The following is a 14,848-nucleotide window of genomic DNA, read 5'->3' as shown; positions in this document are numbered from 1 at the left end:
ATGGCCATGTTGCCTCAGGGATGGTCTACTTTGAAGAAGGCATCCAGCTCCAGGGCTTTCTGTGGAAGAGCTGAGGCCTTTATGACAATTTCATGGCAAGTCAACTCCTCCCTCTATCCAACGCTCCTTTTTTTCTCTCTCCCATAGTTATTGGTGCTGAATGCACTTTCCAATAATTCTCCCGTTCAGAAAAGTCCACTTAGAGTCTATTTCCCAGGGATCATGACTTAAGGTAAGAATATACTAGAAATTTACATTATTAACTGTCACGTAGCTTAAAGGTCCTTTGTTAAAACTATTTAATGACTAAGTAATGTCATTGGTCACAGGTGCTTTAAAAATATTCACTGCTGATATTTTAGGGAGTTTTTCTATCTTGAATAAAACCTCAGGTTTTCATTACTCATTTCTACGTGCATATAACCTGCATAGGATAGGTCTTCTCAATTACCTTTTGGAGTGAATCTTGACTGCTCATTGACACTGTCACAACACTTATGTAGTGGTCTTTTATTTAGGTATGTGTCACTCTCCTCTTCCTAACTTTCACTAATGGCTATTGCACTGCAACCCAGAAAGTCTGGCTATCAAGTAAAAGTTTTGCTCTTAATCAGCACAGTAAAACAGCTACACTGTTATTACAGGTATTGGAAATCAGGCCTTGCTGCTATTTTGTGGTGACATTTATTCTGAGCAATTGGTAGATTTTGTCTCATGGACAGTTTGGTGCATGGAAATGATCATATTTCCTTCTTTCTGTTGGCTGTCAGAAATCTAATTTTTCAGCTGAGTTTAGCATGCATAGAAAATTTCTACTTAACAGTCCTTGTATAAAGTTCAGTCTTATCTTCATCTTTTCTTCCCTGCTCTAATTTTCCTCTGTCATAATTGCTGTATTATCATTTTAAAACATTTATTTTATCTTGCTATATCATTGAAATGGTGTTTGAACAACATTCTTGGAAAAGATGGCTTATAAAAACTCGTTGATTATGTAGGAAATGATAGCCAAAATCAGATAATTTTTTTTTGTTTTTTATTATTATATGATTTTTTTTCATCATGATAAATGTACTCTTTAAACTCATCATCTATTTCACCGACCCTCCCTCCCTGCCTTCCCCCTGGTAACCAACCATCAGTTTGTTCTCTACAATTAAAAGACTGATTCTCACTTTGCCTTTCTTGCTCTTTTTTGTCTCTTTTTCCCTTCGTTTGTGTTGTTTCTTAAATAACACATATGAATGAGATCATATGGTATTTGCATTTCTCTTACTAATTTATTTCACTTAGCATTATACGTTCCAGCTCTGTCCATGTTGCAAATGACATAATTTAATTCTTTTTCTGGCTAAGTAACATCCCATTGTACATACATAACATTTCTTCATTATCCATTCATCAGTTAATGGACACTTGGGCTGTTTCCATAGACTGGTTATTGTAAATAATGCTGCAATAAACATAAGAGTGCCTGAATCCCTATGAATTACTGTTTTTGTGTTTTTTGGGTAAATACCCAGTAGGGAGATTATTGGATCCTAGGGCAGTTCTATTTTCAATATTTTGGAACCCCCCATACTGTTTTCCAGAGTGGGTGCACCAGCTTGCATTGCCCCCAACAGTGCAAGAGGGTTCCCCTTTCTCTACATCCTCACCAACGCCTCTTTCTTGTGTTGTTGCTTTCAGACATTCTGACAGATGTGAGGTGATATCTCATTGTAGTTTTGATTTACATTCCCGTGATGATGAGTGATGTTGAGCATCTTTTTGTGTGTCTGGTGAACATCTGTATGTCTTTTTTGGAGAAATGTCTGTTTATGTTTTCTGTTTTCTGCCCATTTTTAATTGGATTATATTGGGGGCTGCTGAGTTTTGTAAGTTCTTTTCGTCTATATTTAGATACACTCTATCGGACATGCCATTTGCAAATATCTTCTCTCATATAGTAGGTTGCCTTTTAGTTTTGCTTATTGTTTCCTTTGTGTGCAGAAACTTTTATTTTGATGCAGTCCTAATGGTTTATTTTTCCTTTTTTTTTCCTTGCCTCAAGAGACATATCTAGAAAAATTTTGCTATGGCCTAACACAGAGAATACTGTCTTTGCTCTTTCTAAGGATTTTCAGGGTTTCAGGTCTAACTTTGAGGTCCTTAATCCATTTTATTTTTGTGGATGGTGACCGAAAGTGGTTCAGTTTTATTCTTTTGCATGTTTTTTGAGCACCATTTGTCAAAAACACTATGATTCTTTTAGTGTATTGTTGGATTCAGTTTGCTAATATTTTGTTGAGGATTTCTCATCTATATTCATGAAAAATATTGGCCTGGAGTTTTCTTCTTTGTGGTATCTTTATCTGGTTTTGGAATCAGGGCGATACCCTGACCTTATAGATACTGTCCTCATAAAATAACTTTGTAAGTTTTATTTCCTCTTGTATTTTTTGTAATAGTTTGAAAGAATAAGTATTAATTCTCCTTTAAATGTTTAGTAGAATATAAATCCCAAGCCACCTGGCCCTGGACTTTTGTTTGTTGGGAGCTTTTTGATTACTAATTTAATTTCATTGCTGGTAATTGGTCTGTTCAAATTTTCTATTTCTTTCTTCTTTAGATTCGGTAGGCTATATGTTTCTAGGAATTTATCCATTTTTTCCATGTTGTCCAATTTTTTGGCATGTAAGATTTTTTTAAGTGAAGTATAATTGATGTGCAATATCATATAGATTATTTATTTATTTATTTATTTATTTATTTATTTATTTATTTATTTATGAGAGAGGGAGGGAGGGAGAAAGAGAGAGATACAGAGAAAGAGACACACCCAGGACACACACAAGATCACAACCTGAGCCAAAGGCAACAGCTTAACCAAATGAGCCACCCAGGTTATATGCAATATCCTATAGTTTCAAGTGCACATCATAGTTTTTTGGTATTTTTATACATAACAAAATGATCCCTAATGTGATTCTAGTTTCCATCTGTCACCATACAAAGTTATTACAGTATTATTGATAATGTTCTCTATGCTGCACATTATATCTCCATGACTTATTTATTTATAACTGGACGTTTATACTTCATAATCTCCTTTACCTATTTCACCTGCCCACCCTGGTCCTAGTAACCAGGGCTGTTTTCTTTATCTATGAATCAATTTCTATTTGTTCATTTGCTTTGTTTTTTGGATTCCACATATAAATGAAATCATATGGTTTTTGTTTTTCTTTGTCTGACTTTTGTCCACTGTGTATCCATTAATCAATGGATGGATATTTAGTTTGCTTCCATATCTTGCCTATTGTAAATAATGCTGCAATGAACATAGGGGTACATATATCTCCACAAATTGATGTTTTCATTTTCTGCTGATAAATTCCCAGGTGTGGAATTGCTGGGATCACATGGTAGTACTATTTTTAACGTTAAGGTATTCTCCATACTGTTTCCCACAGTAGCTGCACCAATTTGTATTTCCACCAAAAGTGCACAACAGTGCACAAGGGTTCCTTTTTTTCCCACATCCTCGTCAGCGCTTTTTTTTGCTTTTGTTTTGGGTTTTTTGATAATGGACAATCTGTTAGGTGGAAAGTAATATCTCATTGTGGTTTGGATTTGCATTTCTGCTTAAGGACTACTAAGCAAAAATAGAAAGAGGATAATACAAAGTATTTTAGATTGCTTTTCCATTAAGAAAGTCAAAAATCCCCTGGGATAATAATGATGATTAATTTCTCTATATAATTTTTTTTTAAATTCAATTGACTCGTTTATTCCACTATCTTCTTGATTATGGGTAAATTAAGTCTCCTTTTGGTTTCTGTTTTCTTGGACACATATTTAAAAGCTAAGGAGTTGGACTTTTAAGTAAACAGAGCCGGAATAACATCCCAAATTCACTCATTACTTTTTATATCACATGGGCTAGTTGTTCACTTTCATTTTTAAACATATATAAAACATGGATAATGTCCTCAGTGTAGATTTATTGTTACAATTATTTGAATACTATGTATAAAGTGCATTCCATGGTGCCTGATTTCTGAGGAGATTGCTAGAAATGGTACTATTTGCATTGTATATTCTTTAATAAGAGTCTTTTATTATAAAAATTCATTTAACTTATATTAACAATGAATTCCATCTGTCAGGACTTTCTTTCTTTCTTTCTTTCTTTCTTTCTTTCTTTCTTTCTTTCTTCCTTTCTTAGCAGTGATGATTTCTGTAAATGCCTGGAATTTATTCTACTAGAGAATAAACAGAATCTTGCTGTTCTTTTTCTATTAATAAGGAAAATACCTTTCTGGGAGAACCCGAGGGCTCTCATGCCATTCCCATGCCATGTAAGAACATGATGATTTTTAGGAGAATACTGGTTCTTACTAGAATTTAAAAAGTATCAGCATTAAATTGTTTCTTATATCTAATGAAATATTTATATGGCTACACATTCAGGAAAATCAATTATATTGCAAGATGAGAGTTTCTTCAGCTACATATTTATAATAAAGTACTTATAAGTTGAAAAAGGTTTTGAGGAGGAAACATCTAATGCATGCTATTGTACAAAGTGCTTCAAGTAATCTTTTTTTTTTTAATTTCTCCACCTATCTATAAATACGTATATCCATGCATATATAAATTTTGAATTCTACAGGTTTCTCACTGCCAATAGGTACTGAGTTTGTTTGGAGTTCTGAAGATGCCTTCGGGAAAGTAGGTAAATAATGAATCTCCAGTATATAAGGTTTTGACGTGCAAACCTAATTAGTCATCTGCTTAATTAGAGGTAAGTGTCAAGTTAACTGTATTCAGCTTCTCATTCTATTGTTCCCCAGAATAAAATATTTTTAACCACTTTATTGATGCTGAAATTTACTTACAAATTTGTTTCTATTCTTAATTATCTGTCATGTAGCATGATAGGAATGATATTAAAATACTAATTTAAAAATATACTAATTTCTGAAACTACACTTAGAAATGAAGTAAAATTGAATTTGTAATTTCATCTGAAACTCATAGTGACTTAAATGTAGTCACTTTGAATTGTAGCATTTATAACTTTTTAAAGGCTCTGCATATGGTATATATTTAATTAAACCTGCAGAATTTTAACTATATGGGGGAGGAAGAGGGTCAACTTTAGAACTTGTTTGTAAAATTGATTTCCGTAAGCATGTTTAATCAATAAATTTCTATTAAGCTGACCCTCTACAACTCTCATCTTTAAATCAAAATTAAGCAAATAATTCAGATGTTCCCTAATAAATCTTTTCAGTATACTTGGAAAGTCATTCATGATTTACTGTGTACATATGGAATGAGTGAGAAAGATTAAATACATCTGAATTATTGTTATAAAAGAACCAGGTCCTGGGCTTATCTTCTGAATAGATTACAATGTAAACCGGTAGTAATAAACTTAAGTCCACTCTGGTTGATTTATTATTTTATAAATAATTTTTTAAATACCTCAAAATATTTACTCTGTGGTGTTCACTGATTTTATCATACATTTATATTTTATTGATTCTCTTTAGACTTGAGCTATAAGAACATAGAATAAAACAATATACTCAGACATTTTGCAAATGTATGTAAATCACTCAAAGAGTTGTATTTCCTTCTCTATTTCAGTAAACTGTGAAGAATAGAGCCAAAAGTGCAAATGGTTAAAAATAATAATGATAAAATAAAATAAGGAGCACATGAACAGGTAATTCAAAGAAACAAATACAAGTAGCCAGTAAACTTAAAGATATACCATCCTCTTATTATTGAGGAAATGGACATTTTAAAATAATGAACCTAAATACTTTCTATCTACCAAATTGATGAACAGTTTAAAGATTTTAGGATGAAGTGCACTAGACATTTTGGTAGGATAGTTCTCTCACATGCTTCTGATAAAGTATATTTGGAACAACCAGTCTGGAAAGCAAGGAAGTGTCACCTATCAACAGTGAAAATGGGCTTACTCTATTTCAGTAAAATTCTGAAAAGAATATTTGGAGAAATTATCACACAGCTTTACAAGTAGATATGCTCAAAAATGTGTTTGAAAGATGGTTTATAATTGGGAAAAGTTGTAAACAACTGAATATACAGCAATAAGGGAATGATAAATCAGATGTGGTATACTTGAAATTGGAATTTTTTAAGCTATGGTTAAATTCCTAAAATTTATCTGTTTATCACCATAGTTAAAAGATACTATTACATAATTAAAGCAGGTTGTAAAAATGGTAGGCAGATATAACTCATACATAATTTAATTCATATGTAATTCAAAACTCTAAGTTTACTATAAATTTTTAAGAGTCAGGAAGGATACCCAACACACTCATTAAAACAATTCACTCTTGATTAGAAGAAGTAGTAAAAAGTGAAGGTTCACCAAGACCAAGGCATAATTTACTAAAATAAGTTAAGCGTGAATAGATGAGAACATGGATTTGGGTTGATATAGCAAAGACAGTTAAGAGACAGTCTTAAAATCAGCAGATATTGCTATCGAGCTTGCATGACTACAGAATGGACAAGGGAACTTGAGCATCTACTGGACATATGCTAGCTGCCACAATGTTGAAGGAAGGTAGGGACTGTACCTTTTCAAAGTTTGCATTTAGTAGTAGGAGGAAAGAATTGGGCATAAGAGGGAGCAGTATAAATGAAACTAATTTTATGCAAAGTTAAATATAGGTATTAAAATTTAAGGAGAAAATGAAAGAAAAAAACAAGAAAACTCATTTGATTAAAAATAAAATTAATTAAAAATATGATTTGAAGAATTTCCAGCCTGAAACTCATTGTTTGATCTAGGAATCAATATCAGCTACCAAGTATAGGGAGTTTGGTAAAAGAGTAGAAAAATGCCGCATAAAGGAAGTATAGACAGCATAAAAGTGGTAAATGAATCTGAGGGAAAATCTTGCTTTGGGAGATCAGGGGAAGAAGGGACAAGAAGGGAAATACTGGAAAAAAATATATATAAAGGGAAGGACGAAACCAAGCTTGTGTGGTTATATTGAAGTCAGAAAATTTGAAATAAGCAGAGATATCAAAGAGAAAGACACAGGGTTCAAGTATACTTTTTTGTCCTGACTCATATCAGATTGAATATTAACAAGTGCAAGACATACTGAGATTATCTAGTACCTCTGGTGCCGATGGCACCAATGAGCAAAAGGAGGAATATTAAGCTTAGGTGCCTTCTGGCCTAGGTGACAAATGGACCAAACTTTACAAACCATAAAGTTTCCTCATCTCAACTAAAGCTAATTCTAAAAAAACTCACCTGAGAACTCTTTCCTTGTCCACATAAGAACAATTCTAATATCTGTCCATAACCTTTTGCCATTGACCACCCATTTTTATATGGCTTCTCTCTTCTCAATACACATGCTGTCAATTTTAATTTTAATCAACTGAATAACTTTGCTCCTTACCCTAACTGATCTCTGCATATAATTTAACATTTGATCTGTACCACTTTTTGAAATACTTAGCCTCGTTGCCAGAACATTCTCTTGGTTTCCAAATAACTATCCTGGACCATTCTCTGGGCATTCTGAACGATATGGACCCTCCAAAGTTAGTAGAAAATAGTGTTTAAGACCATAGGCTCTGAAGCCATATTGCCAGAGTTTGAAATCTCATTCTTACACAAATTATTTCTATGACCTAGGGCAAGTTAATCGATTTCTCTGTGATTCAGTTTCTTTAACAACAAAATGCTATTAAGAATATTTTTCTCTTTAGGAAATTAGTGAGAGGATTTCATTATAAGCAAAAAATTTAGAAAATTTAAAAATTTTTAAATTATTAAATATCTCACTGATAGTGAGAAATCAATAAATTAATATTGCCTATTATTATTCTAATTTATGACTATCTTTCAAAGATAGTTCCTTGTGATTTTATCTTTGGCCCTCTCTAATCTTTAAATTTCATATATCTACTTAATGATGTAACCTCAATTCATGATTTTATATTAAAAAATTGCCTCTTTCTACCAAGATCTCTCTTTAGAACTCAGGCTTCTGTGTTTATCTACCTACAAGGTAGCTCCACTGAAATACTCCATAGGTATTACCAATTCAACATGTCTAAAGGGAAAAAATAAATATTTGCTGAATATTTACACAATGTTGGCTTAAAAAATAATCTGAAGCTAATATTATTACAAAATAATCTTTTATTTTTTTACTGATAAAGTAATATTTTATTGTGCAAAATAATGGAAAATGTAGGAAAGGTTTAAGAAGAAAATAATTCTCATAATGCCACCATTCACATATGAACACAAGATTTTTTCTTTTGGAAATTGGGGAAAATATAATAAAAATTAGTGAGTCTTACAAGTTAAGAATAATTGATCTTACTTTTAGGAAGGAGATGACATTCTAATATTTATAGTATGCTAACATTGTAACACACTAAGAAGATGAACATACTACAAGAATCAATCAGTGAGGACAAGACAAACCAAATGAGTAAAACATGATATAGGTATGGGTATGTAGTATCAAATTACTAAGCATTAACCATCCTCATTAAATAAATAAATGTACATGTTAATGTATATATTTATGTATCCCCAAATGTGTTTCTATTATATAAATATTATGTTGATAGATTACTTTAAAAAAAAGAAACTTTAAAAACACTTTGCCATGAACTTCTAAAACTAAAGAAACTGTAAGTTTTTATATAAGTCCTATTTATTTTCCAATTCTTAGCACTTATATGTTTAAATATTTTGTTAGTAAAGCAACATAAATATTATACAAAGTTATATCCAAATGATAAAACTGCATTTTCCCCAAAGTTGACATAATTAAGCTGTATCTGACTTTATTTCCAAGCATTTTTCTGTGGCACAACATTGACAACAAAAATGTTTGCTGAATATTTTCCAAAATTATAGGTATATTTCAAGTTCAATTTGGCAAGCTAGCATTCCATTGCTACAAATAAAGCATTTGCCTCAACATTGTTCTTGAATCCAAATGTTATTATTATATCTAACTTATGATGTCAATCTCTTCAATCTTTGTTATACATTTTACTTATTCCCCAAAGTGTTTGTGTACTTTATTGGTGTATAAGCTAAAGCAGATGTTTTATTATAACCATGTCAAGAATGCAAGATAATTTATATATTCAATCAGTAGTAAAACAGACACACAATTTTATTTGTACTAAAAAACTCAGTCTATATTCTCTATTTTCTTGATTCCAAATAAATTCATATAATTGGTAATCATGCCAAGAATAGTAAAAAGACTGATTTCTCTTATTCATGAATATTAATTTCACAAATCTAACAAAACTGAGAGTTTCATTTATTTTTCAAAAAATGGCATATTTATTTGACTTATATACAGATTTTCTGAATCACTAGATGCAGCATTTTAAGATCTTGGAAAAGACATTTTATGAGATTAATTAATTTGTAAAATTTAATATTCATGTATACCCATTCTACCCAACAGATTTGACAAAAAGATAAAGTTGGATAGCAAATCAAGATCTCTGGGAACTTCTGAACACTGTATAGACTTGTGAAAATGATAAAAACCATTAACAGGAGCTATGGACTAAAATGGTCTCTTTGGAGTTCTGGACCAATCAGACAATGTCTTGCATAGTCAGTGGAATCAGTTCAGGGAGTGTCCAAAGAAAGATGTGCATTGTATCTTAGAGTAAAAGACAATAAAGTGGCTGACTTCAGTGCAGATCTTCTCTATTTTGACACATGAAAAAGTCTGAAAGGTATCATTAGCTGTATATATCAGTTACCTCAAATCCTTTACAAGCTACTGGTATTTTTCAATAGAGTAACACATCTAAAAATATGAATAAGGTCCCCAAATTCCTAGAGCTTCGAGGGAAAAAAAAAAGAGACTAAAGAAAAAGATCAAGATGAACAAATGGAAATGATGCATATTAAGGAACAAGAAATAGCATAAGGGAGAAATAGCAAAATTAGAAAGCTAACTTCAATGTTTTCCAAAAGAAAATAGACTTTATTAAACAAAATCTGTGATATAAAAAATCTAGATGCTCCTGCTGATGAGATAAAATTAAATGTGCATGTGCGTGTGTGTGTATTTGTGTGTGTTTTCCTTTTTGCTTACAGGTGTGAGGATAACCTGGAAAAAAAAAGTCTGTGTGTGTATGTATATATATATGAAGCACACTAACTCAAGGCATGAGGTTGAACATTTGATAAAATTTATAACGGTAATACTTCTTTGACTATAATGTTTTGAATGTCATCTTTTCAATGGTACAAAGTTAATAAAATTGCATTGAAAATACTACTCTGTAGGTCCACAACAACTTGGTTTTAAATAAGAATTAACATATAAATAAAATGTATTGTCATCTATATTGCAATTTAATTTTTAGATTTGATCTATACATAATTTTGACAATGTGTAAATATTTCAAACCTTGACTATATATATATATATATAAGTAATGTAATACTCAGCAGAAGCTGGGAGATGGAGGATAAGTAAATAAATATTAAAGTAAAATTTCAGTGGTTTCTTCATATTACTTGACAGGGAATAGAAAAATGCTATCTAGATGAGTTGAGAAGATGACAGAAGAGTAAGAGGACCTCGGGCTCACTTCCTCTCATGAATACAACTAGATTAACTATCAAATCAACCTAAATACCCCAGAAATCTTCCTGAAGATTGTCAGGACAAACTCCACAACTAGAGAGAGAAAAGAGGTCCTACTGAAGAAGACAGAAAGTGTAGAGATGGTTAAGAGGTGAAGTGGATGGAGGCTGCTGTGGAAAGGAGGGAGCCGTGGTTGCAGAGAAGGGCTTGAGAGACAGGAGCATACAGGGGAATGCATAGGAGAATATTCCTCCAAACACTGGGGCTGATTTTCATGAGTTCTTGAAACCAGCAGGACTTAAAACAGGAGTTTTAAGGTAGATAGGCTTGAGGAAAAAAAAAAAAAAAAAGTCATCAGGCTTGGCTGGGATAGAGCCCAGAGCACACACTGCACTGCTCCTGCAGAGAGAAGGCAGACAAACAACTGGGGGCAGACAGAATGGAAACAGGGATCTGAAAAACACCTGGCACACATAGAGGGGAGACTTTTTGCTCTTTATGGAGTCTGTCTCTGAGAGGCAGTGTTCTTGGAGAGGCCTTTCTGGGAACACAGGAGCTGACAGATGCCTGCCATTTCCCTCCTTTGCCCCTCAGCATAAACACAGAGCCACCCATAGGAAACAGCACTGTGCAGACTCTGGCCCCACCCCCTGTGCTCCAGTGGATCTGCCCTTCTGAGTCACTCTTACCTTAGTCCTAATGTGGTGGGCCTCACCCCCAACCACAAAATAAAATCTGGAAAGACCACAAATACAAGGTTAAACAAAATGCTCCTAATCAATCAATGGGTAAGCAAAGAGATCAAAGAACAAATAAACAAATACATGTAAACAAATGACAATGAAAAACAACAGTCCAAAATCTTTGGGATGCAACAAGCAGTCCTAAGAGGGAAGTATATAGAAATGCTGGCTTATTAAAAAGCAAGAACAATTTCAAATAAACAACCTAAACTTACACCTAAAGATGCTAGAAAATGAACAACAAACGAAGCCTAGAGCCAGCTGAAAGAAGGAAATAAAGATTAAAGCAGAAAGAAATGATATGGAAACAAAAAACAAAAAGAAAGACAAAACAAAACAAAAAAGTAATAGAATAATCAATGGAACAAGGAGCCGGTTCTTTGAAAAAATTAATAAAAATTATACTTCTAGCCAGACTTACCAAAAAGAAAAAAAAAAAAGACTAAAAAAAAAAAACCCACAAATGAGAAAGAAATAACAATCAATACCACAAAAATATAAACAATTATAAGAGAATATTATGAAAAACTATATGGCAACAAATTGGACAACCTAGAAGAAATAGATGACTCCCAGAAACATATAAATTACCAAAACTGAAAGAAGAAGAAATAGAAAACTTGAACAGCAAAGAAATTGAAACAGTAATCAAAAATCTCCCAACAAACAAAATCAAGGACCAGATGGCTTCACAGGTGAATTCTACCAAACATTAAAGATGAGTTAATACCTATTCTTCTCAAGCTATTCCAAAAAAAATAGAAAAAGAAGAAAAACTTCCAACGTCATTCTATGAGGTCAGCATAACCCTGATACCCAAACCAGACAAAGACTACATTAAAAAAGAGAACTGCAGGTCAATATCCCTGATGAATCCAACAGTACATTAAAAAATCATTCACCAAGATCAAGTGGGATTTATTCCTGGCTTGCAAGGGTGGTTCAATGTTTGCAAATCAATCAACATGATACAGCACATTAATAAAATAAAGGATAAGAACCATATGATCATTTCAATAGATGCAGAAAAATTATTTGACAAAATACAACATCTATTCATGATAAAAACTCTCTACAAAGTAGGTTTGGAGGGAACATACCTCAGCATAATAAATACCATATATGAAAAACCTACAACTAATATCATCCTCAAGGGGGAAAAATTAAGAGCTTTTTCTCACTGGTCAGGAAGAAGACCTAGATGTCCACTGTCACCACTATTGTTCAACACAGTACTGGAAGTCCTAGCCATAACAATCATGCAATAAAATAAATAAAAGGTATCCAAACCCACAAGGAAGAAGTAAAACTTTCACTATGTGCTGATGACATGATACTCTATACAGAAACCAAAATACTGCACCAACAAACCTCAAGAACTAATAAATATGGTAAAGTCGCAGGATACAAAATTAACTTACAGAAATCTATTAAATTCACATATGTCAATAATGAAGGAGCAGAAAGACAATTTGACAAATCAATCCAATTTGCATACAGTTGCACCAAAAACCAGTAAGATACCTAGAAATAAACCTAACCAAAATGGTGAAAGATCTGTTCTCTGAAAATTAAAAAAACACTGATGAAGGAAATTGAGGATAGCACAGAGACAGTAAGATATTCCATGCTCATGGACTAGGAAAATAAATATTGTTAAAATGTCTCTACTACTTAAAGCAATCTACATATTTACTCAATCCCTATCCATATATCAACAGCATTTTTCACAGAGCTAGAAAAAACAACCCAAAAATTTGTATGGAACCAAAAAAGGCCAGAATAGCCAAAGCAATATTGAAAAAAGAAAAACAAAGCTTGAGGCATCACAGTTCCAGATTTCAAGTTATATTACAAAGCTGTAGTGATCAAAACAATATGGTACTGGCACAGATACAGACACATAGATCAATAGAATAGGATAGAAAACCCCAAAAAGGACCCATATTTATATGGTTAGTTAATTTTCAACAAAGCAGGAAAGAATATCCGATGGGAAAAAAGACAGTTTCTTCAACAAATGGTGCTGGGAAAACTGGACACCAACATGCAAAAGAATGAGACTGGACCACTTTCTTACACCATACAAAAAATAAACTCAAAATGGATTAATGGCCTAAATGTGAGACAGGAAGCCACAAAAATCCCAGAAGAGAGCACAGGTAGTAACTTCTTTGACATTAGCTATAGGAACTTCTTTCGAGGTATGTCTCCTGAAGCAAGGGAAAGAAAAGCAAAAACTTACTGGGACTGCATCAAAATAAACAGCTTCTGCACAGCAAAGGAAACAATAAAAAAAAAAAAAACACTAAAAAGCAACCTTCAGAGTGGGAGAAGATATTTGCACATGATATATCTGACATGGGGTTAACATCCAAAATAAAGAACTTACCCAAACTCAAAACCCAAAAAATGAATAATCCAATTGAAAAATGTGTAGAAGACTTAAATAGACATTTTTCCAAAGACATACAGGTGGACAACAGACCCATGAAAAGATGCTGAATATCACTCCTCATCAGGGAAATACAAATCAAAACTACAATGAGATATTACTACACACCTGTCAGAGTGTCAGAATGGTTAAAATAAGCAACACAAAAAACCTAACAGGTGTTGGTGAGGATGCGGAGAAAGGGGAACCTTCTTGCACTATTGATAGGAATGCAAACTGTTGCAACCACTGTGGAAAAGTTAAAAATAGAACTACCCTATGGTCCAGCAATTATACTACTGGGTATTTATCCAAAGAATAAAGTATATGAATTCAAAGAGATACATGCACAAGATGTTTATAGCAGCATTATCTACACTAACCAAATTATGGAAACAGCCCAGGTGTCCCTTGACTGGTGAATGGGTAAAGAGAATAAAGAATATTATATATATATATATATATATATATATATATATATATATATATACTCTTTATCTTTATATATCTCAGTCATAAAAAAAGAATGAAAATCTTGCCATTTGCAATGGCATGGATCGAGCTAGACAGTATTATGCTAATGAAATAAGTCAGTCAGAGAAAGACAAATACCATATGATTTCATTCATTTGTGGGATTTAGGAAACAAAACAAATGAGCAATAAAAAAGAGAAAGAAACAGAGACAGTTTCTTAACTATAGAGAACAAATTTATGGTTATAAGAGGGGAGGCGGGATGGGTGAAATAGGTGATGGGCAATAGGGTGGGCACTTATGATGAGCCCTGGATATTGTATGGAAATGTAAAATCACTATATGTACACCTGAAACTACTATGACACTGTATGTTAACCAAATGGAATTTAAGTAAAACTTTTAAAAAGTGCTATAGAGAGAGAGAGTTGTTAAATCAAGAAGTAAGTATACAATTTAAACTTCTGAGAACAAACACTGGAATATTAAAAATAACTTTCTGAAGTAGAAACTTAAGTGGAAGAGACAGTAGGCAGTGTAGATCAACTAAATTC

The 14,848-nt window shown here is 32.7% G+C and overlaps 1 protein-coding gene across 1 annotated transcript in view; it reads right to left on the bottom strand.

Annotated features, from left to right (window-relative positions):
• SGCZ (sarcoglycan zeta) overlaps positions 1-14,848 on the bottom strand; it is a 457,346-nt gene that overhangs the window by 238,606 nt on the left and 203,892 nt on the right. The gene's annotated exons all lie outside the window — the stretch shown is intronic.

The sequence above is a fragment of the Canis lupus genome, chromosome 15, assembly GCF_048164855.1.
Source record: "Canis lupus baileyi chromosome 15, mCanLup2.hap1, whole genome shotgun sequence".
Classification (NCBI taxonomy): Eukaryota; Metazoa; Chordata; class Mammalia; order Carnivora; family Canidae; genus Canis; species Canis lupus.
Note: the sequence above shows the minus strand (reverse complement) of the source record. Positions and strands in the feature narration are given on the sequence as shown.